The sequence below is a fragment of the Schistocerca piceifrons genome, chromosome 7 (genome assembly GCF_021461385.2).
Source record: "Schistocerca piceifrons isolate TAMUIC-IGC-003096 chromosome 7, iqSchPice1.1, whole genome shotgun sequence".
NCBI lineage: Eukaryota > Metazoa > Arthropoda > Insecta > Orthoptera > Acrididae > Schistocerca > Schistocerca piceifrons.
In genome coordinates, this window is record NC_060144.1 from 9342583 (window position 1) to 9368645 (window position 26063).

The window sequence follows — 26063 nt, forward strand, 5'->3', positions numbered from 1 at the left end:
AAGTAACTCTGAAATGAATTAAATGTGTTGTTTTGGAGTTTTAGGCGTACATCGATATCGTGTGAGATGTGTAAGACAGCAGCAGCTGTGCTAACTAAATACAAATAATGGTCGCTAATGCGGTGCGTTTCCAGCTGAAGGGCTCCGATTCACTAGTCCATAAAAATAAAGTACCCAAAAAGTGCGCTAGGCGGCGCCTCCTTAGCTCAGTGGCAGAGCGCTGGTCTAGTAAACCAGAGGTCGTGAGTTCGATCCTCACAGGGGGCAAATGAATTTCGTAAAAGCCCCTTCTACCGTAGCCCTTTCGAAAAAAGCGGTCAAGGATAAAAAAAATCATGTATGGGTGCGGTATTAAAGAAGTGCTCTCGCAAATGAATAGTGCGAATGGTGCTATTAAAGTAGGCACCAGAAACTGCTGCTTTTACGGCCTTCCGTCGCCTTACCGGAACTAAACCCTCCCCCTACTATCCGCTTCTCCACGATGATCACCCCTTCCCTGACACCCTTAGTAAGGCCAATCACTTTGCCTCCTACCTCTCCGATGTCTTCTCCATCCCCGACGATCCACAGTTCGATTACTCCCTCTTCCCGGATATCCGCGATCGAACTGACACCTCTGTCCCTCCCCTCGCTCCTGGTTTCCAGTACTTGGACAACATTACACACACGGAACTCAATGCCCCTATCACTACACAGGATCTCATTGTTACACTCCGCACCAAACGCAACACCGCTCCTGGTCACGATCGTGTCACCTACCGTCACCTTCGTGAAGCTCCTGTCTCTTTCCTCTCCACCCTGGCCAGGCTCTACAATGTAGTCCTGTCAACCGGTTACTACCCCGACCTGTGGAAAACCTCCCGTATCCTCATGTTCCTTAAACCTGGCAAACCGCCGTCCGCCGTCTCTTCCTACCGTCCCATCAGCCTTACCTCGGTCTTCAGCAAGGTCCTGGAATCTATCCTCACCCGTCGCATCCACCAGCATCTCCGCCAGCACCGCCTCCTTCCCGTCACCCAGTGTGGCTTTCGGCCGTCCTTCTCTTCCGACGACCTTCTCCTTCACCTCACTCATCTCCTTTCCGAACAGCTTAATTCCCGTCGCTTCGCAATCTTCCTCTCCCTGGACCTCGAACGTGCATATGACCGCGTATGGCATTCCGGTCTCCTCTTCAAGCTCCAAACCTTCGCCCTTCCCATCAACTACGTCCGGCTCCTTTCTCTCCCGCCGTCCTTCCTATGTCACCATCCATAACACCGATTCCTACACCTTTTTCCCCTCCGCCGGTGTGCCCCAAGGCTCCGTCCTCTCCCCCCTTCTGTACCTGTTGTACACGGCGGACATGCCGCCGCCGTCACCCCCCGTCCACCTTCTCCAGTTTGCCGATGACACCGCCTTCCTTGCCCTTGCCCCCACCCTACAGCGCTCCCAACGCCTTCTCCAATCCCATCTTGACCGGTTCACCGCTTGGTGCAACCAGTGGTTGCTCAAGGTCAATCCTTCCAAAACCCAGGCGATCATTGTAGGCAAAACCACCCCTTCCTTCCGCCTCCTTGATTTCTATCTCACCGTCTATGGCCGTCCCATCGCCCTCACTCCCACCCTTAAGTACCTTGGCGTCACCCTCGACCGTCGCCTCTCCTGGACTCCCCATCTCCAGACAATCCAAGCCAAGGCACGTTCCCGCCTCCGTCTCCTCAAGCTCCTTTCCGGCCGTACGTGGGGTCTGGACCCCTCCACCATCCTCCACACCTATAAATCCCTCATCCGCCCCATCCTTTGTTATGCCCATTCAGCATGGATCTCCGCTCCCCCTACCTTTTATAAATCCCTCCAAATCCTTGAACGCCATGCTCTCCGCCTCGCCTATCGCATCCGTCTCCCCTCCCCCACGCGGATCCTCTACGATCTCATCCCCTTCCCCCACCTCCTCCTTTACCTTGAGAGGATACGGATCCTGTACACCTCCCGCAAACTCGATCCTCCTCACCCGCTCGTCTCCCCGATCCTCTCCCACCCCCGCCCGCTGCCGCGCCTGTATTCGCACGGACCACCCGGTCTCCATCTCTCCACCCTCCTTACCCTCTCCCAAGGTGGCTTCCGCCAGCTCCCCCTCCCTGATGATGCCCTCCTCCCTTCCATCTACCCCTCCTACCAACTTTGATCCTCCCGCCCTCCTCCTGTTCTTATTCCTCCGGGCACCCTCCCTCCCTCCTCTCCCTTTTCCCTCCCTCCTCCTTTTCTCCCCCCCTCCTCCCCTGGGCCTCCCCTCCCCTGTTCCTCTCCTCCTGCCCCCGACTCCTCAGCCATTGGCATCCTTTTTCTCCCCTCTCCCCCACCTCCCCCTTCTACCCCTCTTGGCAGGTCCCCGGACTCGCACACGTTACGTGGACATTCGCGCGCCGGAGGTCGCCGCCATCAGTGTTTTGTGTGTTTAGTGTTTAGTGTTTAGTGTTCACCGTCCCCTCCATCGTTCACAGTGCCATCATCATCTTCAGTGGTTGTGCGTCGTCTCATCAGCTAGCAGTGTGGATTATCGACGAGTGTGAACGGCTCCGTGATTGTCTCTATTTGTCTCTTGTTTTATTGCCCACCGCTCTGTGACTTATGTGTCTTCTCCCTGTTTTTGCTGCTTGTGTCTTCTATGGCTGAAGAGCAGCGTAGTGTGCTGCTGACAGCCTGCCTGTTGTACAGGTTTTAAAATAACAATAAAGTAAAAAAAAAAAAAAAAAAAAAACTGCTGCTTTTGGCAGTCTCCGGAGAATGCCGACGTGAAATACTTAGTTCTTGTGATGTATTTTCTACCCCTGGTAGAGACCCTCGCGGTTGTCGTCGTCGTCGGCGCCGCCGCCGCTTTGGTAATAGCGGCAACTCGCCATTGTATGACATAGGGTGAGGTACCTTCTGCAACCGACTGAGATGGCAGTAAGCGATTGAAGCTGATTTGCAACCTCTTGTTTGATCAGCATCATAAGGGCTTGAATGTAACTTGCGATGGGACACAGCAAGAAGTAGCGTCGCCTTTTTAGTTCTGAAATTGGAGATGGAGAATTGCGTCAAAGATGGGAAATTCATTCTGGCAAGCGTACAAATGGCGAAAATGAGGTGTGTGTGGGGCTGGAATGAATGGCTTGACGAGAAATCAACTGTCTCTTAATAAATTTTTGAATTTAACTTTTGAGTCAAAAGGCTTAAATTTTTCTTTAGGACGAGAAGACCCTATAGAGCTTAACATTTTATTTTTATATGGTTTTTTGTTTGTCTTTCTTTATTTAATGATGATGTTTTGTTGGGGTGACATGAAGAATAAACAAACTCTTCATTATTATATCATTTATTTATGTTTGTTGTTTTGATCCATAATTTATGATCATAAGATTAAGTTACCTTAGGGATAACAGCGTAATTGTTTTTGAGAGCTCATATCGACAAAGCAGATTGCGACCTCGATGTTGGATTAAGAAAAATTTTGGGTGCAGTAGCTCAGTAATTAGGTCTGTTCGACCTTTAAATTCTTACATGATCTGAGTTCAGACCGGCGTGAGCCAGGTCGGTTTCTATCCTAAGATTATTAATTCATATTAGTACGAAAGGACCATATGGTTGAAATATTTTTTATTTTATTGATTAATACTAATTAAATTACTATTTTGACAGATTAATGTGTTGAATTTAGAATTCATTTATGTAGATTTTTTCTACAAATAGTATTGATACTTTATGATTTATTTATGTTTATTTTGAATTTTCTTTTATTAGTTATTTGTGTTTTAATTAGTGTTGCTTTTTTAACTTTATTAGAGCGTAAGGTTTTAGGTTATATTCAAATTCGAAAGGGTCCAAATAAAGTAGGTTTTGTTGGAATTCCTCAACCCTTTAGTGATGCTATCAAGTTAATTTGTAAGGAGCAGCCAATTCCTATTATATCTAATTATTTACTTTATTACTTTTCTCCTGTTTTTAATTTAATAATTTCCTTGGCTGTTTGAGTGATTTTCCCCTACTTAACTTATATATGTTCTTTTTCTTATGGATTTTTGTTTTTTTTATGTTGTACTAGATTAGGTGTTTATACTGTTATAATTGCTGGTTGGTCTTCTAATTCAAATTATTCTTTACTAGGTTCTCTTCGTTCTGTTGCTCAAACAATTTCATATGAAGTTAGTTTGGCTTTAATTTTATTATCTTTAATTATTTTAATTGGTAGTTTTAACATGTTTGATTTTATAAACTATCAGCTTTATTGTTGATTTATTATTATTTCTTTTCCTTTAGTATTAGCTTGTTTTGCTTCTTGTTTAGCTGAAACTAACCGTACTCCTTTTGACTTTGCCGAGGGTGAATCTGAGTTAGTTTCAGGGTTTAATATTGAATATGGTGCAGGAGGTTTTACTTTAATTTTTTTATCTGAGTATACTAGAATTGTTTTTATAAGAATGTTATTAGCTTTAATTTTTTTAGGTGGTGATTTTTATTCTTTTATATTTTTTATTAAGCTTGCTGTTATGTCCTTTGGTTTTATTTGAGTTCGTGGTACATTACCACGTTTTCGTTACGATAAGTTAATGTACTTAGCTTGAAAAAGTTTTTTGCCATTATCTTTAAAATTTTTTATTTTCTTTGTTGGTTTAAAGATTTTATTTATTTCATTTATTTAGTGAAATTTTTTAAGAAAAGTTAATAGAAGAGTTAAACTTCTAGTTTTATGTTTTCAAAACATATGCTTTTCCTAAGCTAATTAACTTATTATTCCTTAATTAGTTTATCTCATGCGTTTGCAACATGCACATTAATTAAGAAGTATGTAAAGTAAATAATTGTTAAGATTTGTCCTGTTATAATATAAGGTTCTTCAACAGGCCGTTTTCCAATTCATGTTAATAAGCATACAACAACTACTATAATTCAGAATAAAATCTGGTTGATAGGATAGAATTGAATACCTCGGAATGGTGTTTTATTATAAAATGGTAAAATTATTAAGATTCTAATTGATAAAAATAATGCAATAACACCTCCGAGTTTATTAGGGATTGACCGAAGAATTGCATATGCAAATAAGAAGTACCATTCTGGTTGAATATGTACAGGAGTTACTAATGGGTTGGCAGGTACAAAATTATCCGGATCCCCTAGGAGGTAAGGATTAATCAAGCACAATATAATTAATAATGATGTTATTAATACAAATGTAATAGAGTCCTTGAAAGTAAAGTATGGGTGAAATGGAATTTTTTCAATATCTCCATTTAGTCCTAAAGGGTTATTAGACCCTGTTTGGTGAAGGAAAAATAAATGAATTGCTGCTATTGCAGCAATAATAAATGGTAATACAAAATGAAATGTAAAGAATCGATTTAATGTTGCATTATCAACAGCAAATCCTCCTCACACTCATTGAACTAAATCTGTTCCTAAGTATGGGATTGCTGATAATAAATTAGTAATTACTGTTGCACCTCAGAATGATATTTGACCTCAAGGTAAAACGTATCCTATAAATGCAGTTGCTATAACTAAAAATAGGATTATTGTACCAATTATTCAGGTGTGTATGTATATATAAGATCCGTAGTAAATTCCTCGTCCTACATGCAAATAAAAACAAATAAAAAATATAGAAGCTCCATTTGCATGTAAGGTTCGAATAATTCAGCCATTATTTACATCTCGGCAGATGTGAACTACACTACTAAATGCTATTTCAATATTTGAAGTATAATGTATAGCTAAAAATAGTCCAGTTACAATTTGAATTACCAAACATAGCCCTAGTAGGGACCCAAAATTCCATCAAAATGAAATATTTGTTGGTGCGGGTAAATCAACTAAAGAGTTATTAATGATTTTAATTAAAGGATGTCTCAATCGTAAGGGTTTATTCATTAGTAAATTATCTCATTTTACGAATAGGCCCCTGGTTAATGTTGGTGATTTTAACAACTGCTAATAGTGCTAAAAATAAATAAATTATTATTATTATTGTAATAATGAATGTTGGTCTATTATATAGTTTTTCTAAAGATATTGTTATTTCTTGATAATTGATTGAATTATCAATATTTATAGTTTCATTATTTTTGAAAAAGTCTATAAATATTGTTATATCTAAAATAATTAATGTTGATATGATAAATATTCATATTGTTAAGGTAATAATTATTGTAATTGATTTAGGTTGAAATATTTCGTTTGATGCAATTCTCGTAATATAAATAAATAGAACTAATATACCACCAAGAAATGTTAAAAATAAAATATATGATAACCAATATCTTTCCATTATTGTTCCTGTTATTAGTCCAACTAAAAAAGTTTGTAGGATAATGAAAAGCATTATTGATATTGGGTGTCTTAATTTAATAAAATTAATATTTATTACGTTTGATAGTGATATAATTATTATTTTGATCATTTCAGGGGTTAGTTTATTTAAAATATCGGTTTTGGGGACCAATGATGGAAAGCTTTCCACCTCTGAAGTTTTAAAAGCGGGGGCCAGACTTATTTCCGGTTTACAAGACCGGCGTTTTTTTTAAACTATTAAAACTAATGTTTATATTCTCTGTCTTTACTTCTTTATTGATTTATTTTGCTGGTGATTATGTTTTTTCTTCTAAACATAAGCATTTATTAATGGTTCTTTTGAGATTAGAATATATTGTTCTTTCTTTATTTATGTTGGTTATTGTTTTTCTTATTGAGTTTGATTATGATTATTTTTTTCCTGGTATTTTTTTGGTTTTTTCTGTTTGTGAAGGTGCTCTAGGTCTTTCTATTTTAGTTTCAATAATTCGTTCTCATGGTAATGATTTTTTTAATTCTTTTGGTTTATCTTTATGTTAAAGTATTTATTTATAACAATTTTTTTGATCCCTCTTTGTTTAGTTAATAATTGTTGATGGTTGGTTCATTCTTTAATGTTTCTGTCTAGTTTTGTTTTTATGATTTGTGTTTATTCATATGCAGATTTAAATATGATTAGATATTATTTTGGTATTGATTATTTTTCTTTCAGTTTGATTCTACTTAGTTTTTGAATTTGTTCTTTAATAATTACTGCTAGAGGTTCAGTTTATTTAAGTTCTTATCATTCTAATTTTTTTGTTTTTATAGTTTTAATTTTAATGATTATGCTTTATTGTTCATTTGCTAGATTGAGCCTTCTTTCTTTTTATATTTTTTTTGAGGCTAGATTGGTTCCTACTTTACTTTTGATTTTGGGTTGGGGCTATCAACCTGAACGGTTGCAGGCTGGTGTTTATTTAATTTTTTATACTTTGGTTGCTAGATTGCCTTTATTATTAGTGTTATTTAGGGTTTATGATTTTTCTAATACTTTATACTTTCCTTTATTGGTTGATTTTGGTTCTTATTATTTTATGTTTTATGTTTTTATAATTCTTGCTTTTTTAGTTAAGATGCCAATATTTTTGGTTCATTTGTGGCTTCCTAAGGCCCATGTTGAGGCCCCTATTTCAGGTAGAATAATTCTTGCTGGTGTTTTATTAAAGTTAGGTGGTTATGGTATTTTTCGTGTTATAAAGGTTATTTCTTATTTGGGTTTAAAGTTTAATTATTTTTGATTGTCTTTAGGTTTATCCGGTGGGGTTATTGTTAGATTTATTTGTTTTCGTCAGGTTGATTTAAAGTCTTTAATTGCTTATTCTTCTGTTGCTCATATAAGAATGGTTATTGGAGGATTGATAACTATGAATTGATGAGGTTGTATAGGTTCTCTTTCTTTAATGGTTGGTCATGGTTTGTGTTCTTCTGGTTTATTTTGTCTATCTAATATTATTTATGAGCGTTTAGGTAGCCGAAGATTATTAATTAACAAGGGTATAATTAATTTAATGCCAAGAATGGCTTTATGATGATTTCTTTTGAGATCTTCTAATATAGCCGCTCCTCCTTCTTTAAATTTGGTAGGTGAACTTAGATTATTAAATAGAATTATGTCTTGATCTTCTTTTAGATTTCTTGCTTTAATTTTTTTGTCTTTTTTTAGAGCTGTTTATACTTTATATATGTATTCTTATTCTCAGCATGGTAATTATTATTCTGGTGTTTATACTTGTTCTCTTGGTTATTTTCGTGAATATCATCTTTTACTTTTACATTGATTGCCTTTAAATATTCTTTGTTTAAAGGGGGAGTATTTTTTTGTTTAGTTTGCTTAAGTATTTTAATTAAAAATGTTGTTTTGTGGAATCAATGATATGAATTTTTTCATCTTAGGCCGTGAATTTGTTTTCTATTTGTTCTTTGAGTTTTTTTTCTTTATTTTTTTCTAGAACTATAATTTTTATTTTGGGTATTTATTATTTAATTATTGATTATAGAGTTTTTGTTGAATGAGAGCTTTTTAATTTAAATGGTTCTATGGTTGTTATGACTTTAATTTTGGATTGAATGTCTCTTATTTTTATATCTTTTGTTATGTATATTTCTTCTTTGGTTATTTATTATAGAGAGGATTATATATCGGGAGAAAAGAATATAAATCGTTTTATTATTATTGTTTTAATATTTATTCTTTCTATAGGGTTTTTAATTATTAGTCCTAATTTGATTAGAATTTTATTAGGATGGGATGGTTTAGGTTTAGTTTCTTATTGTTTAGTTATTTATTATCAAAATGTAAAATCTTATAGTGCGGGTATGTTAACTGCACTTTCTAATCGTATTGGTGATGTTGCTATTTTAATTTCTATTGCTTGAATATTGAATTTTGGCGGTTGAAATTATAATTATTATTATGATTTTATTTCTAATTCTTTTGAAATAAAGCTTATTACTATATTAATTGTTTTAGCAGCTATAACTAAAAGAGCTCAAATTCCCTTTTCTTCTTGACTTCCTGCTGCTATGGCTGCCCCTACTCCTGTTTCTGCTTTGGTTCATTCTTCTACTCTTGTTACTGCTGGGGTTTATTTATTAATTCGTTTTAGACCAATATTAGATACTTATAATTGTGGTTGATTCTTACTTTTAATTGGTTGTATAACTATGTTTATGGCCGGTTTGGGTGCAAATTTTGAATTTGATTTGAAGAAAATTATTGCTCTTTCTACTTTAGGACAACTTGGTTTAATAATAAGAATTTTGGCTATGGGTTATCCAAAACTTGCATTCTTTCATTTATTAGCTCATGCTTTATTTAAGGCTTTATTGTTTATGTGTGCAGGTTCAATAATTCATAATTTAAAGGATTCTCAGGATATTCGTTTTATAGGTTCAATTGTTAATTTTATGCCTTTAACTTCAGTTTGTTTAATGTTTCTAGTTTATCTTTGTGTGGTATACCATTTTTGGCAGGTTTTTATTCAAAGGATTTAATTCTTGAGATGGTTTGTTTAAGATGAATTAATTGTTTGATTTTTTTTCTTTATTTCTTTTCTACTGGTTTAACTGCTTCTTATTCTTTTCGTCTTTTTTATTATTCAATATCTGGTGACAATAATTTTTATTCTAGATTTTCTTTTGACGATAAGGGTTATTATATTTCTTTTGGTATAATTGGTTTATTGTTTGTTGCTGTTTTTGGTGGTAGTCTTTTGTCTTGGTTAATTTTTCCTGTTCCTCATGTGATTGCCTTGCCTTATTATTTGAAGTTTTTAACTATTACTGTAGTTGGTTTAGGTGCTTATTTGGGTTATCTTATTTCTAATTTTGATTTTTCTCAAAATTTATTTTCTTTAAGTATGCTTTCTTTTGTTAGATTTGCTGGTTCTATGTGGTTTATACCTTTCATTTCAACTAAGTTTATTAGATATTTTCCTTTAAAATTGGGTTATTATTCATCAAAGTCATTTGATTATGGTTGAGGTGAATTATTTGGTGGTCAAGGTTTATATAGACTATTTATTTATTTAATTAGTTATATACAAGGTTGATATGATTCTAATTTTAAGATTTATCTTTTAACTTTTATTTTTTGAATATTTATTTTGGTGGTATTATTTTTCGTTTACTTAAATAGCTTATAGTTAGAGCGTGACACTGAAGATGTTAAGGAAGTATTTTTACTTTTAGGTATTTATAAATATACATATATTATTTTTACAGTGAAAATGTAATGTTTTATTTAAACTATATAAATTTTAGAAATGTTAACGGAGTTTAACCGCTAATATAAAAAGTTAGCAGCTTTCATATTGGCTTTACATTTCCTTAATTGGAACTTTATAGTTCAATTATATTATTAACAGTAATACGCCTCTTTTTGGCTTCAATTAATAAGAATAAGGGTATTTTATTTACCAATCTTCCAGGTCGAAACTGACTGCAATACTTCGCTTCTTATTCTATTTAAGGTTGATTGATTATATCAATACTTTTTGAATGCAACCCAAATGTTATAGTTAACTACAACCCTTTATTCTGCTCATTGTAAGGCTCCTTGATTTCATTCATGGTATAGTCCACCTAATAATACTATAATAAAAAATATTGTTGATACTGTTCAGATTATAATGTCTGAAGTTTTAAAAATAATTACAATTGGAAGGATTAATGCGATTTCTACATCAAAAATTAAGAAAATTACTGCAATTAAGAAGAATCGAAGTGAGAATGGTATTAGTGCTGATCTTTTTGGGTCAAATCCACACTCAAATGGTGATCTTTTTTCTCGGTCATTAATTAATTTTTTTGATAATGTTGTTGCAAGGATTATAACAATTATTGGAATAATAAATCTAATAAAAATTCTTGTAGATAAAATTAGGATTGTTTTTCTTGATTTATATCAAGCTTTTTGATTGGAAGTCAAATGTACTATATATACTAGAAAAACAATTATCTACCTCATCAATAAATAGAAATATATAAGAATAATCATACTACGTCTACAAAGTGTCAGTATCATGCTGCTGCTTCAAACCCAAAGTGGTGTCTTGGTGAGAATTGATTTATTGAATGTCGAAGTAGGCATGTTGATAAGAAAATTGTTCCGATAATTACATGTAGACCATGAAATCCTGTTGCAACAAAGAATGTTGATCCATAAACTGCATCTGCAATGGTGAAGGGTGCTTCTCAATATTCATATGCTTGAAGTATAGTCAAGTATAGTCCTAGTAGTACTGTGAAGAATAATCCTTGTAATGCTTGAGTATGATTAGATTCTATTAGACTATGATGTGCTCATGTTACTGTTACTCCTGACACTAAAAGAATAGCTGTATTAAGTAATGGAATTTGTATAGGATTGAAAGGTTGGATTCCTATTGGGGGTCATAATATTCCTAGTTCAATGGTAGGTGCTAGTCTTCTTCTAAAAAATGCTCAGAAAAATGAAACAAAGAATAGTACTTCTGATGCAATAAATAAAATTATTCCTCATCGTAATCCAATTGATACAAATCCCGTATGTAGTCCTTGGTATGTTCCTTCTCGGACTACATCTCGTCATCATTGGATTATAGTTAGAAGTGTAATTCCAAATCCAATTATAAATAAGTTAATGTTAAATAGGTGAAATCATTTTGCTAATCCTGATAATAGAACTATTGCTCCAATTGCTCCTGTTAATGGTCAAGGTCTGTAATCTACTAAGTGGAATGGGTGGTTTGAGTGAGTTGTTAACATAAGTTTAATATACTTCTCTAGAATATAAAGTTCTTAAAATTGAGAAAACATAGGCCTGAATTATTGCTACTGCTGATTCTAGAATTAATAGAAGTATTTGTCCAATAATTAATAGGGAAATTTAGTTTATTGCTATAGATGGTCCTGTATTTCCTAGCAACGTTAATAGTAAGTGCCCTGCAATTATATTTGCTGCTAGTCGTACTGCTAGTGTACCTGGTCGAATGACATTTCTAATTGTTTCAATTAATACTATAAATGATATTAATGCAGGTGGTGTTCCTTGTGGAACAAGGTGTGCAAATATGTGATTTGTATGATTAATTCATCCAAATAATATAAATCTTAATCATATAGGTAGAGCAATTGCAAATGTTAATGCTATATGTCTTGTTCTAGTAAAGATGTAAGGGAATAATCCTATGAAATTATTAAATAGTATTATAATAAAGATTGAAATGAAGATGAATGTTGTTCCATTAAATGATTTTGGTCCTAGCAATGTTTTAAATTCATTGTGTAAGGTTAAGTTTAGTTTATTTCAAATAATATTAATTCGTGATGGTGTAAGTCAAAATATTGATGGGATTAATAATAATCCTAGGAATGTTCTAGTTCAATTTAATGATAAATTGAAAATATTAGTTGATGGATCAAATGTTGAAAATATGTTTGTTATCACTTACAATTCAAGTTCTTTATATCAATTGTTCTTTTTTCTGCTCTTTTAATAAGGTTTGGTTTAAATGAGAAAAAGTTTATTTGATTAAATAAAATTAATGTAGTCGAAAATATAATAAATCCTTACCTCCTAGGGGATCCGGATAATTTTGTACCTGCCAACCCATTAGTAACTCCTGTACATATTCAACCAGAATGGTACTTCTTATTTGCATATGCAATTCTTCGGTCAATCCCTAATAAACTCGGAGGTGTTATTGCATTATTTTTATCAATTAGAATCTTAATAATTTTACCATTTTATAATAAAACACCATTCCGAGGTATTCAATTCTATCCTATCAACCAGATTTTATTCTGAATTATAGTAGTTGTTGTATGCTTATTAACATGAATTGGAAAACGGCCTGTTGAAGAACCTTATATTATAACAGGACAAATCTTAACAATTATTTACTTTACATACTTCTTAATTAATGTGCATGTTGCAAACGCATGAGATAAACTAATTAAGGAATAATAAGTTAATTAGCTTAGGAAAAGCATATGTTTTGAAAACATAAAACTAGAAGTTTAACTCTTCTATTAACTTTTCTTAAAAAATTTCACTAAATAAATGAAATAAATAAAATCTTTAAACCAACAAAGAAAATAAAAAATTTTAAAGATAATGGCAAAAAACTTTTTCAAGCTAAGTACATTAACTTATCGTAACGAAAACGTGGTAATGTACCACGAACTCAAATAAAACCAAAGGACATAACAGCAAGCTTAATAAAAAATATAAAAGAATAAAAATCACCACCTAAAAAAATTAAAGCTAATAACATTCTTATAAAAACAATTCTAGTATACTCAGATAAAAAAATTAAAGTAAAACCTCCTGCACCATATTCAATATTAAACCCTGAAACTAACTCAGATTCACCCTCGGCAAAGTCAAAAGGAGTACGGTTAGTTTCAGCTAAACAAGAAGCAAAACAAGCTAATACTAAAGGAAAAGAAATAATAATAAATCAACAATAAAGCTGATAGTTTATAAAATCAAACATGTTAAAACTACCAATTAAAATAATTAAAGATAATAAAATTAAAGCCAAACTAACTTCATATGAAATTGTTTGAGCAACAGAACGAAGAGAACCTAGTAAAGAATAATTTGAATTAGAAGACCAACCAGCAATTATAACAGTATAAACACCTAATCTAGTACAACATAAAAAAAACAAAAATCCATAAGAAAAAGAACATATATAAGTTAAGTAGGGGAAAATCACTCAAACAGCCAAGGAAATTATTAAATTAAAAACAGGAGAAAAGTAATAAAGTAAATAATTAGATATAATAGGAATTGGCTGCTCCTTACAAATTAACTTGATAGCATCACTAAAGGGTTGAGGAATTCCAACAAAACCTACTTTATTTGGACCCTTTCGAATTTGAATATAACCTAAAACCTTACGCTCTAATAAAGTTAAAAAAGCAACACTAATTAAAACACAAATAACTAATAAAAGAAAATTCAAAATAAACATAAATAAATCATAAAGTATCAATACTATTTGTAGAAAAAATCTACATAAATGAATTCTAAATTCAACACATTAATCTGTCAAAATAGTAATTTAATTAGTATTAATCAATAAAATAAAAAATATTTCAACCATATGGTCCTTTCGTACTAATATGAATTAATAATCTTAGGATAGAAACCGACCTGGCTCACGCCGGTCTGAACTCAGATCATGTAAGAATTTAAAGGTCGAACAGACCTAATTACTGAGCTACTGCACCCAAAATTTTTCTTAATCCAACATCGAGGTCGCAATCTGCTTTGTCGATATGAGCTCTCAAAAACAATTACGCTGTTATCCCTAAGGTAACTTAATCTTATGATCATAAATTATGGATCAAAACAACAAACATAAATAAATGATATAATAATGAAGAGTTTGTTTATTCTTCATGTCACCCCAACAAAACATCATCATTAAATATAGAAAGACAAACAAAAAACTATATAAAAATAAAATGTTAAGCTCTATAGGGTCTTCTCGTCCTAAAGAAAAATTTAAGCCTTTTGACTCAAAAGTTAAATTCAAAAATTTATTAAGAGACAGTTGATTTCTCGTCAAGCCATTCATTCCAGCCACTAATTAAGAGACTAATGATTATGCTACCTTTGCACGGTCAAAATACCGCGGCTCTTTAAAAATTTGCTCAGTGAGCAGGCCAGACCTCAAAGTATTTTCTAGAGGACATGTTTTTGATAAACAGGCGAAAATCAATTTTGCCTAGTTCCTTATAATAAATTAACAAGGTAAAAATTATATACAAATAAATATACTAATTCTATCATTATTACAAAAATTTCAAAATTAAATTTATAATCTTAATAAAAAACCTAAAATAATTATAAAATCAAAAATAAAAATAATGAACTAAAACGTAATCTTAAAGATAGCTGGTTTAAAGCTTACTATTATATTTTATTAAAACAAATTATAGGTTATTAACTTCAAAGCTTATCCCTTAAAGAGTAAATAAGTTAATATTTATACCTAAAAAATTAAATAAAAACAATTAACTTCAAATAATTAAATTTTTTCTTAAGAAACTAGATATCTAGGGAAACGATTAACATCTCATTTCTATAAATAATTTAATAATAATTATGATACATTAACTATAAATTATTTATAAATCAACCCAAATCGAGACAAGTAAAGTAAATACTAAAATTTTGATAAACCCTGATACAAAAGGTACAATAAATAAAATCTACTTTTAAAAATTTAAAATAATATTTCATAAAACAATTACATTACCAATAACCTATAATATAAAAAATCAATTCTACAAAATATACTAAGACAAAATTCGACAAAATTATTTTTATTAAATAATTAAATAAACAAAAAATAAATATAATAAAATAAATAATCAAGATATCCTGATTTGCACAGAAAAATCTTCAGTGTAAATGAAACACTTTACTAATAAGTTATATCTTGAAACTCTTCCTAGATACACTTTCCAGTACATCTACTATGTTACGACTTATCTCATCTAAATTGAATCTAAATTAAAGTAATAAAATAGAATAATCAATAATGAGAGCGACGGGCGATGTGTACACACCTCAGAGCCAATATCAGTTAAATTAAATAAATTAAATTACTATCAAATCCACCTTCATTAATAGTATTTCACCATCAAATCCGTTATAAACAAAAATCTATTGTAACCCACCTCCTCTTAATTATAAGCTGCACCTTGACCTGAAATACTTTATAATTATAAATCTTGAGAATTATAACTCTAAAAAGATTATCTGATAACGGAGATATACAAACAAATAAATTAAGTAGAGTAAATCGTGTATTATCAATCATGGGGTAGGTTCCTCTGAATGGAATGAGATACCGCCAAATTCTTTGGGTTTAAAGACCTTAACTAATAGTACCCAGGTAAATATAATTAATATTTAAAATAATAGGGTATCTAATCCTAGTTTATTATTCAAATTTCACAGATTCATGAAAAGAGCTATAAATAAATTTTAACATTTCACCTTACAAATTTATATTTTAACCCTAAAAATATAAATAACTGTTTTAACCAATAATATTCACTTGTATCAATCGTATATCCGCGGCTGCTGGCACGAATTATGCCGATACTAAATCAATTGCTAAATCCAAAATCACTTGATAATTAAATCAAATTACTGCAAAATAGAACATTTAGTTTAACAAAACTTAATATAATACAAAGAAAAAGTGAATAAATAAGCAAGAATAAAACTTTTGGAAACAAAATAAGAAATTTAAAAATTTATAAAAATAAGAAAAAATAAACGATTCAAATATTTAAAGAAAAACAAAAGAAAATAAACAAAAAAATAACAAAAAAAAAAGAAACGCACCCTAGAATGACCACAACAACTTCTCTATTATATATAAATAAAGATTAATATGGAACATGTATACCGATAAATGTATTATATTCTTTCTTATTTAATCTTTCTTTTCACTAATAATAAAGAAAGATTAAATAATATAATAAATATATTTAATATAATTATGTAATATGTTATTAATATAAAATTAACTTTATATTAAGTTAACTTAAATATTAATTAGTTAAATAATCTAATTATAGATAATATATTAAATTATATTATTATAATTAATATAATTAGTTATATTAATATAAAATTTTATATTTAATAATATTAATTATATTTATTATATCCAATTATAATAATATTTTATATTAATTTACATATTATTATATAATTTATAATATAATAACCTATTTTAAGCTAAAAACATAAGTAGCTATAATCCTAGGTAAATAAATGTATTAAAATAATCATTTAATAATTATAAAATGACATCATAAGTATTTAAATTTAATTAAATGTAATATATTAATATAAATTATTTATTATATATAATATATATTCAGATTATCCTAACCGAGATAAATTAATTAGAAATAACCAAAATAATACATAAACAAATTTCTAAAAAAAATTTTTAATTTATATATTAAATATAAATGAAGTGCCTGATTAAAGGGTTACCTTGATAGGGTAAATCAAGTAAATAAAATTACCTTCATTAAAAATTACATAAGACAGAATTAAACTACCTCCTTTAGTATCAAAAACTAACGTGCATCATACACCTTAATGTAAAAAGGTAAGCTAAACAAGCTAATGGGTTCATACCCCATTTATAGAGGTATCAATCCTCTCCTTTTTAATGACCAACAACTCTACAAAACTTCTCTTCCTATCAACATTAATGATAGGAACGATCCTGTCCATTTCATCAAACTCCTGATTCGGAGTTTGAATAGGACTTGAGATCAACTTACTTTCATTTATTCCGCTCCTAACAAGAAATAAAAATATAATAATAAATGAATCATCAATTAAATATTTTATTGTCCAAGCAATAGCATCGACAATACTATTATTTTCAATTTTGCTGATTCAAATAAAGTATCCAATAGGATGAGAAACAGAATTTATTCCATCAATAATAATTAGATCTAGATTATTATTAAAGATTGGGGCTGCACCCTTTCATTTCTGATTTCCAGAAGTAATAGGAGCTTCAAGATGAAATAACTGTTTAACACTAATAACATGACAAAAAATTGCCCCAATAATAGTATTATCTTATTGTATTCAACTAAGAACTTTCATTTGAACAATTATTATTCGAAGAATTATTATTGGGGCAATAGGTGGTTTAAATCAAACATCGCTACGACAACTTCTAGCATATTCCTCAATTAGACATTTAGGGTGAATAATTAGATCCCTAACAGTTAGAGAAAACATTTGAGAACTATACTTTATTATTTATTCACTATTAAGATTAATTATGGTCCTATTATTTAAGCAAATAAATCTATTTTTTATAAATCAGATCTATTCAGCTAGAAATATAAAAACTGAAATTAAATTTATAATATTCTTATCCCTTTTATCATTAGGTGGTTTACCACCATTTCTTGGATTTCTACCAAAATGAATTGTAATACAATCATTGATGGAAAATAACATAACAACTATTATAACAATTATGGTTGTATTAACTACAATCACACTTTATTATTATATACGTATTAGATTCTCAGCCCTAATTATATCATACACAGAAAATTCGTGATCTATAAAAATAAAGTCTCAAAAATCAAGAATTATTCTTCCTATAACAGTAATAATTTCAACAATAGGATTAATCTCAACATCAACCTTAATCTCATTATACTAAGGACTTAAGTTAAACAAACTAATAACCTTCAAAGTTATAATTAAAAGAATAATCTTTTAGGCCTTAATAAAATTTTACACCTCTAGAATTGCAGTCTAGAATCATAATTGAATATAAGACCTAAAGTACGGTAAGAGAGAAACATCTCATAAGTAGATTTACAGTCTACCACCTTAAATTCAGCCATCTTACCGCAAAAATGATTATTCTCAACAAACCATAAGGATATTGGTACTTTATACTTCTTATTTGGAGCGTGAGCAGGAATAGTAGGAACATTAATAAGAATACTTATTCGTGCTGAACTTGGTCAACCAGGATCTCTAATTGGAGATGACCAAATTTATAATGTCATTATTACAGCCCACGCATTTGTAATAAATTTTTTTTATAGTAATACCTATTATAATTGGTGGATTTGGTAATTGACTCGTATCATTAATAATTGGTGCACCAGATATATCATTTCCACGAATAAATAATATAAGTTTTTGGTTACTACCGCCTTCACTTACATTTCTTCTTACATCTTCTATAGTAGATAACGGTGCTGGTACAGGGTGAACAGTTTACCCTCCTCTTGCAGGAGTTATCGCACATGGGGGGGCTGATGCCACGTATCATTTCAAGTAGATTTGATGCCTTTCGGAGACAATTTTTCATTGAATAGGATTGTAGCTGCATGCTGTTTTACTGTGTTGTTTGAGTACTACAAAACTAGTTGAAAGTTGCTGCTGTGCGCTTCCTGGCTGCAAACCGGCGTCTACCTGAAGCTCAAGCAAGACAAAGGGGTTGTGTAGCGAAATTTTCGGCACAGTGCCGATCAGGAGAGTTTTCTTGGAACTACTGCGTCTGACTCAGGACCCAAGAGCTACGCCACAGGCGTCTGCGCACTGTCGAGCATGTGTGTTGAATAATGGTGCTGATAGCCATGTATCATTTCAAGTAGATTTGATGCCTTTCGGAGACAATTTTCCATTGAATAGGATTGTAGCTCATTTGTGGCAGCAGGAAATAAGCTGTAGTCAAAAGGATCTTCCATAGATGGTCGCAGGTCGCATAAATACTGTATGGCTCGTAACGCGTTGTGTGGAGCCCGGCTAGCTCAGTCGGTAGAGCATGAGACTCTTAATCTCAGGGTCGTGGGTTCGAGCCCCACGCTGGGCGGCGCTAAATTTTGTGTCTACGCGGATGCAACCTGCGCCCCTCTCGTGAGCCTTGCGTAATGAACGTAACGGGTTACGACGATGCCTAGCTTCGTATGAATATCAGAGGAATGGTTTTTGAAGCTGAAAGTAACTCTGAAATGACATAAATGTGTTGTTTTGGAATTTTAGGCGTACATCGATATCGTGTGAGATGTGTAGGAAAGCAGCAGCTGTGCTAACTAAATGCAAGTAATGGTCGCTAATGCGGTGCGTTTCCAGCTGAAGGGCTCCGATTCACTAGTCCATAAGAATAAAGTACCCGAAAAGGGCGCTAGGCGGCGCCTCCTTAGCTCAGTGGCAGAGCGCTGGTCTAGTAAACCAGAGGTCGTGAGTTCGATCCTCACAGGAGGCAAATGAATTTTGTAACAGCCCCTTCTACCGTAGCCCTTTCGAAAAAAGTGCTCAAGGATAAAAAAAATTATGAATGGGTGCGGTATTTAAGAATTGCTCTCGCAAAAGAATAGTGCGAATGGTGCTATTAAAGTAGGCACCGGAAACTGCTGCTTTTGGCAGTCTCCGGAGAATGCCGACGTGAAATACTTAGTTCTTGTGATGTATTTTCTACCCCTGGTAGAGACCCTCGCGGTCGTCATCGTCGTCGTCGTCGTCGTCGTCATCGTCGGCGCCGCCGCCGCTTTGGTAATAGCGGCAACTCGCCATTGTATGACATAGGGTGAGGTACCTTCTGCAACCGACAGAGATGGCAGTAAGCGATTGAAGCTGATTTGCAACCTCTTGTTTGATCAGCGTCATAAGGGCTTGAATGTAACTTGCGATGGGACACAGCAAGAAGTAGCGTCGCCTTTTTAGTACTGAAATTGGAGATGGAGGATTGCGTCAAAGATGGGAAATTCATTCCGGCAAGCGTACAAATGGCGAAAATGAGGTGTGTATGGGGAAGCATATTGCGCCAGTGACAGTGTGGCCTAATGGATAAGGCGTCGGACTTCGGATCCGAAGATTGCAGGTTCGAATCCTGTCACGGTCGAGTTTTTCCAGTTCTGCAAAAGATGCATGCTGTTTTACTGTGTTGTTTGAGTAGTACAAAATTAGTTGAAAGTTGCTGCTGTCCGCTTCCTGGCTGCAAACCGGCGCCTACCTGAAGCTCAAGCAAGACAAAGGGGTTGTGTAGCGAAATTTTCGGCACAGTGCCGATCAGGAGAGTTCTTTTGGAACTACTGCATCTGACTCAGGACCCAAGAGCTACGCCACAGGCGTCTGCGCGCAGTCGAGCATGTGTGTTGAATAATGGTGCTGATAGCCACGTATCATTTCAAGTAGATTTGATGCCTTTCGGAGACAATTTTCCATTGAATAGGATTGTAGCTCATTTGTGGCAGCAGGAAATAAGCTGTAGTCAAAAGGATCTTCCATAGATGGTCGCAGGTCGCATAAATACTGTATGGCTCGTAACGCGTTGTGTGGAGCCCGGCTAGCTCAGTCGGTAGAGCATGAGACTCTTAATCTCAGGGTCGTGGGTTCGAGCCCCACGCTGGGCGGCGCTAAATTTTGTGTCTACGCGGATGCAACCTGCGCCCCTCTCGTGAGCCGTGCGTAATGAACGTAACGGGTTACGACGATGCCTAGCTTCGTATGAATATCAGAGGAATGGTTTTTGAAGCTGAAAGTAACTCTGAAATGAAATAAATGTGTTGTTTTGGAATTTTAGGCGTACATCGATATCGTGTGAGATGTGTAGGAAAGCAGCAGCTGTGCTAACTAAATGCAAGTAATGGTCGCTAATGCGGTGCGTTTCCAGCTGAAGGGCTCCGATTCACTAGTCCATAAGAATAAAGTACCCGAAAACGGCGCTAGGCGGCGCCTCCTTAGCTCAGTGGCAGAGCGCTGGTCTAGTAAACCAGAGGTCGTGAGTTCGATCCTCACAGGAGGCAAATGAATTTTGTAACAGCCCCTTCTACCGTAGCCCTTTCGAAAAAAGTGCTCAAGGATAAAAAAAATTATGAATGGGTGCGGTATTTAAGAATTGCTCTCGCAAATGAATAGTGCGAATGGTGCTATTAAAGTAGGCACCGGAAACTGCTGCTCTTGGCAGTCTCCGGAGAATGCCGACGTGAAATACTTAGTTCTTGTGATGTATTTTCTACCCCTGGTAGAGACCCTCGCGGTCGTAATCGTCGTCGTCGTCGGCGCCACCGCCGCTTTGGTAATAGCGGCAACTCGCCATTGTATGACATAGGGTGAGGTACCTTCTGCAACCGACAGAGATGGCAGTAAGCGATTGAAGCTGATTTGCAACCTCTTGTTTGATCAGCGTCATAAGGGCTTGAATGTAACTTGCGATGGGACACAGCAAGAAGTAGCGTCGCCTTTTTAGTACTGAAATTGGAGATGGAGGATTGCGTCAAAGATGGGAAATTCATTCCGGCAAGCGTACAAATGGCGAAAATGAGGTGTGTGTGGGGAAGCATATTGCGCCAGTGACCGTGTGGCCTAATGGATAAGGCGTCGGACTTCGGATCCGAAGATTGCAGGTTCGAATCCTGTCACGGTCGAGTTTTTCCAGTTCTGCAAAAGATGCATGCTGTTTTACTGTGTTGTTTGAGTAGTACAAAATAGTTGAAAGTTGCTGCTGTCCGCTTCCTGGCTGCAAACCGGCGCCTACCTGAAGCTCAGGCAAGACAAAGGGGTTGTGTAGCGAAATTTTCGGCACAGTGCCGATCAGGAGAGTTCTTTTGGAACTACTGCATCTGACTCAGGACCCAAGAGCTACGCCACAGGCGTCTGCGCACTGTCGAGCATGTGTGTTGAATAATGGTGCTGATAGCCACGTATCATTTCAAGTAGATTTGATGCCTTTCGGAGACAATTTTCCATTGAATAGGATTGTAGCTCATTTGTGGCAGCAGGAAATAAGCTGTAGTCAAAAGGATCTTCCATAGTTGGTCGCAGGTCGCATAAATACTGTATGGCTCGTAACGCGTTGTGTGGAGCCCGGCTAGCTCAGTCGGTAGAGCATGAGACTCTTAATCTCAGGGTCGTGGGTTCGAGCCCCACGCTGCCCGGCGTTAAAATTTGTGTCTACGCAGATGCAACCTGCACCCCTCTCGTGAGCCTTGCGTAATGAACGTAACGGGTTACGACGATGCCTAGCTTCGTATGAATATCAGAGGAATGGTTTTTGAAGCTGAAAGTAACTCTGAAATGAAATAAATGTGTTGTTTTGGAATTTTAGGCGTGCATCGATATCGTGTGAGATGTGTAGGAAAGCAGCAGCTGTGCTAACTAAATGCAAGTAATGGTCGCTAATGCGGTGCGTTTCCAGCTGAAGGGCTCCGATTCACTAGTCCATAAGAATAAAGTACCCGAAAAGGGCGCTAGGCGGCGCCTCCTTAGCTAAGTGGCAGAGCGCTGGTCTAGTAAACCAGAGGTCGTGAGTTCGATCCTCACAGGAGGCAAATGAATTTTGTAACAGCCCCTTCTACCGTAGCCCTTTCGAAAAAAGTGCTCAAGGATAAAAAAAATTATGAATGGTTGCGGTATTTAAGAATTGCTCTCGCAAATGAATAGTGCGAATGGTGCTATTAAAGTAGGCACCGGAAACTGCTGCTTTTGGCAGTCTCCGGAGAATGGCGACGTGAAATACTTAGTTCTTGTGATGTATTTTCTACCCCTGGTAGAGACCCTCGCGGTCATAATCGTCGTCGTCGTCGGCGCCACCGCCGCTTTGGTAATAGCGGCAACTCGCCATTGTATGACATAGGGTGAGGTACCTTCTGCAACCGACAGAGATGGCAGTAAGCGATTGAAGCTGATTTGCAACCTCTTGTTTGATCAGCGTCATAAGGGCTTGAATGTAACTTGCGATGGGACACAGCAAGAAGTAGCGTCGCCTTTTTAGTACTGAAATTGGAGATGGAGGATTGCGTCAAAGATGGGAAATTCATTCCGGCAAGCGTACAAATGGCGAAAATGAGGTGTGTGTGGGGAAGCATATTGCGCCAGTGACCGTGTGGCCTAATGGATAAGGCGTCGGACTTCGGATCCGAAGATTGCAGGTTCGAATCCTGTCACGGTCGAGTTTTTCCAGTTCTGCAAAAGATGCATGCTGTTTTACTGTGTTGTTTGAGTAGTACAAAATAGTTGAAAGTTGCTGCTGTCCGCTTCCTGGCTGCAAACCGGCGCCTACCTGAAGCTCAAGCAAGACAAAGGGGTTGTGTAGCGAAATTTTCGGCACAGTGCCGATCAGGAGAGTTCTTTTGGAACTACTGCATCTGACTCAGGACCCAAGAGCTACGCCACAGGCGTCTGCGCACTGTCGAGCATGTGTGTTGAATAATGGTGCTGATAGCCACGTATCATTTCAAGTAGATTTGATGCCTTTCGGAGACAATTTTCCATTGAATAGGATTGTAGCTCATTTGTGGCAGCAGGAAATAAGCTGTAGTCAAAAGGATCTTCCATAGTTGGTCGCAGGTCGCATAAATACTGTATGGCTCGTAACGCGTTGTGTGGAGCCCGGCTAGCTCAGTCGGTAGAGCATGAGACTCTTAATCTCAGGGTCGTGGGTTCGAGCCCCACGCTGCCCGGCGTTAAAATTTGTGTCTACGCAGATGCAACCTGCACCCCTCTCGTGAGCCTTGCGTAATGAACGTAACGGGTTACGACGATGCCTAGCTTCGTATGAATATCAGAGGAATGGTTTTTGAAGCTGAAAGTAACTCTGAAATGAAATAAATGTGTTGTTTTGGAATTTTAGGCGTGCATCGATATCGTGTGAGATGTGTAGGAAAGCAGCAGCTGTGCTAACTAAATGCAAGTAATGGTCGCTAATGCGGTGCGTTTCCAGCTGAAGGGCTCCGATTCACTAGTCCATAAGAATAAAGTACCCGAAAAGGGCGCTAGGCGGCGCCTCCTTAGCTAAGTGGCAGAGCGCTGGTCTAGTAAACCAGAGGTCGTGAGTTCGATCCTCACAGGAGGCAAATGAATTTTGTAACAGCCCCTTCTACCGTAGCCCTTTCGAAAAAAGTGCTCAAGGATAAAAAAAATTATGAATGGTTGCGGTATTTAAGAATTGCTCTCGCAAATGAATAGTGCGAATGGTGCTATTAAAGTAGGCACCGGAAACTGCTGCTTTTGGCAGTCTCCGGAGAATGGCGACGTGAAATACTTAGTTCTTGTGATGTATTTTCTACCCCTGGTAGAGACCCTCGCGGTCATAATCGTCGTCGTCGTCGGCGCCACCGCCGCTTTGGTAATAGCGGCAACTCGCCATTGTATGACATAGGGTGAGGTACCTTCTGCAACCGACAGAGATGGCAGTAAGCGATTGAAGCTGATTTGCAACCTCTTGTTTGATCAGCGTCATAAGGGCTTGAATGTAACTTGCGATGGGACACAGCAAGAAGTAGCGTCGCCTTTTTAGTACTGAAATTGGAGATGGAGGATTGCGTCAAAGATGGGAAATTCATTCCGGCAAGCGTACAAATGGCGAAAATGAGGTGTGTGTGGGGAAGCATATTGCGCCAGTGACCGTGTGGCCTAATGGATAAGGCGTCGGACTTCGGATCCGAAGATTGCAGGTTCGAATCCTGTCACGGTCGAGTTTTTCCAGTTCTGCAAAAGATGCATGCTGTTTTACTGTGTTGTTTGAGTAGTACAAAATAGTTGAAAGTTGCTGCTGTCCGCTTCCTGGCTGCAAACCGGCGCCTACCTGAAGCTCAAGCAAGACAAAGGGGTTGTGTAGCGAAATTTTCGGCACAGTGCCGATCAGGAGAGTTCTTTTGGAACTACTGCATCTGACTCAGGACCCAAGAGCTACGCCACAGGCGTCTGCGCACTGTCGAGCATGTGTGTTGAATAATGGTGCTGATAGCCACGTATCATTTCAAGTAGATTTGATGCCTTTCGGAGACAATTTTCCATTGAATAGGATTGTAGCTCATTTGTGGCAGCAGGAAATAAGCTGTAGTCAAAAGGATCTTCCATAGTTGGTCGCAGGTCGCATAAATACTGTATGGCTCGTAACGCGTTGTGTGGAGCCCGGCTAGCTCAGTCGGTAGAGCATGAGACTCTTAATCTCAGGGTCGTGGGTTCGAGCCCCACGCTGCCCGGCGTTAAAATTTGTGTCTACGCAGATGCAACCTGCACCCCTCTCGTGAGCCTTGCGTAATGAACGTAACGGGTTACGACGATGCCTAGCTTCGTATGAATATCAGAGGAATGGTTTTTGAAGCTGAAAGTAACTCTGAAATGAAATAAATGTGTTGTTTTGGAATTTTAGGCGTGCATCGATATCGTGTGAGATGTGTAGGAAAGCAGCAGCTGTGCTAACTAAATGCAAGTAATGGTCGCTAATGCGGTGCGTTTCCAGCTGAAGGGCTCCGATTCACTAGTCCATAAGAATAAAGTACCCGAAAACGGCGCTAGGCGGCGCCTCCTTAGCTAAGTGGCAGAGCGCTGGTCTAGTAAACCAGAGGTCGTGAGTTCGATCCTCACAGGAGGCAAATGAATTTTGTAACAGCCCCTTCTACCGTAGCCCTTTCGAAAAAAGTGCTCAAGGTTAAAAAAATTATGAATGGTTGCGGTATTTAAGAATTGCTCTCGCAAATGAATAGTGCGAATGGTGCTATTAAAGTAGGCACCGGAAACTGCTGCTTTTGGCAGTCTCCGGAGAATGCCGACGTGAAATACTTAGTTCTTGTGATGTATTTTCTACCCCTGGTAGAGACCCTCGCGGTCGTAATCGTCGTCGTCGTCGGCGCCACCGCCGCTTTGGTAATAGCGGCAACTCGCCATTGTATGACATAGGGTGAGGTACCTTCTG

The 26063-nt window shown here is 35.9% G+C and overlaps 15 non-coding genes across 15 annotated transcripts; all 15 read left to right on the top strand.

Annotated features, from left to right (window-relative positions):
• The first annotated feature begins 195 nt into the window (after window positions 1-195).
• Trnat-agu lies at window positions 196-267 on the top strand. The gene has a single exon. It is a non-coding gene; the product is annotated as a tRNA-Thr (tRNA).
• An 18898-nt stretch (window positions 268-19165) lies between these two features.
• On the top strand, window positions 19166-19238 carry Trnak-cuu. Its single transcript has one exon. It is a non-coding gene; the product is annotated as a tRNA-Lys (tRNA).
• Window positions 19239-19559: 321 nt separating this feature from the next.
• On the top strand, window positions 19560-19631 carry Trnat-agu. The gene has a single exon. It is a non-coding gene; the product is annotated as a tRNA-Thr (tRNA).
• A 563-nt stretch (window positions 19632-20194) lies between these two features.
• Window positions 20195-20267, top strand: Trnar-ucg. The gene has a single exon. It is a non-coding gene; the product is annotated as a tRNA-Arg (tRNA).
• A 438-nt stretch (window positions 20268-20705) lies between these two features.
• On the top strand, window positions 20706-20778 carry Trnak-cuu. Its single transcript has one exon. It is a non-coding gene; the product is annotated as a tRNA-Lys (tRNA).
• Window positions 20779-21099: 321 nt separating this feature from the next.
• Window positions 21100-21171, top strand: Trnat-agu. The gene has a single exon. It is a non-coding gene; the product is annotated as a tRNA-Thr (tRNA).
• Window positions 21172-21719: 548 nt separating this feature from the next.
• On the top strand, window positions 21720-21792 carry Trnar-ucg. The gene has a single exon. It is a non-coding gene; the product is annotated as a tRNA-Arg (tRNA).
• Window positions 21793-22229: 437 nt separating this feature from the next.
• On the top strand, window positions 22230-22305 carry Trnak-cuu. Its single transcript has one exon. It is a non-coding gene; the product is annotated as a tRNA-Lys (tRNA).
• Window positions 22306-22623: 318 nt separating this feature from the next.
• Trnat-agu lies at window positions 22624-22695 on the top strand. Its single transcript has one exon. It is a non-coding gene; the product is annotated as a tRNA-Thr (tRNA).
• A 548-nt stretch (window positions 22696-23243) lies between these two features.
• On the top strand, window positions 23244-23316 carry Trnar-ucg. Its single transcript has one exon. It is a non-coding gene; the product is annotated as a tRNA-Arg (tRNA).
• A 437-nt stretch (window positions 23317-23753) lies between these two features.
• On the top strand, window positions 23754-23829 carry Trnak-cuu. The gene has a single exon. It is a non-coding gene; the product is annotated as a tRNA-Lys (tRNA).
• A 318-nt stretch (window positions 23830-24147) lies between these two features.
• On the top strand, window positions 24148-24219 carry Trnat-agu. The gene has a single exon. It is a non-coding gene; the product is annotated as a tRNA-Thr (tRNA).
• Window positions 24220-24767: 548 nt separating this feature from the next.
• On the top strand, window positions 24768-24840 carry Trnar-ucg. The gene has a single exon. It is a non-coding gene; the product is annotated as a tRNA-Arg (tRNA).
• Window positions 24841-25277: 437 nt separating this feature from the next.
• Window positions 25278-25353, top strand: Trnak-cuu. The gene has a single exon. It is a non-coding gene; the product is annotated as a tRNA-Lys (tRNA).
• A 318-nt stretch (window positions 25354-25671) lies between these two features.
• Window positions 25672-25743, top strand: Trnat-agu. The gene has a single exon. It is a non-coding gene; the product is annotated as a tRNA-Thr (tRNA).
• The last annotated feature ends 320 nt before the right edge of the window (window positions 25744-26063 follow it).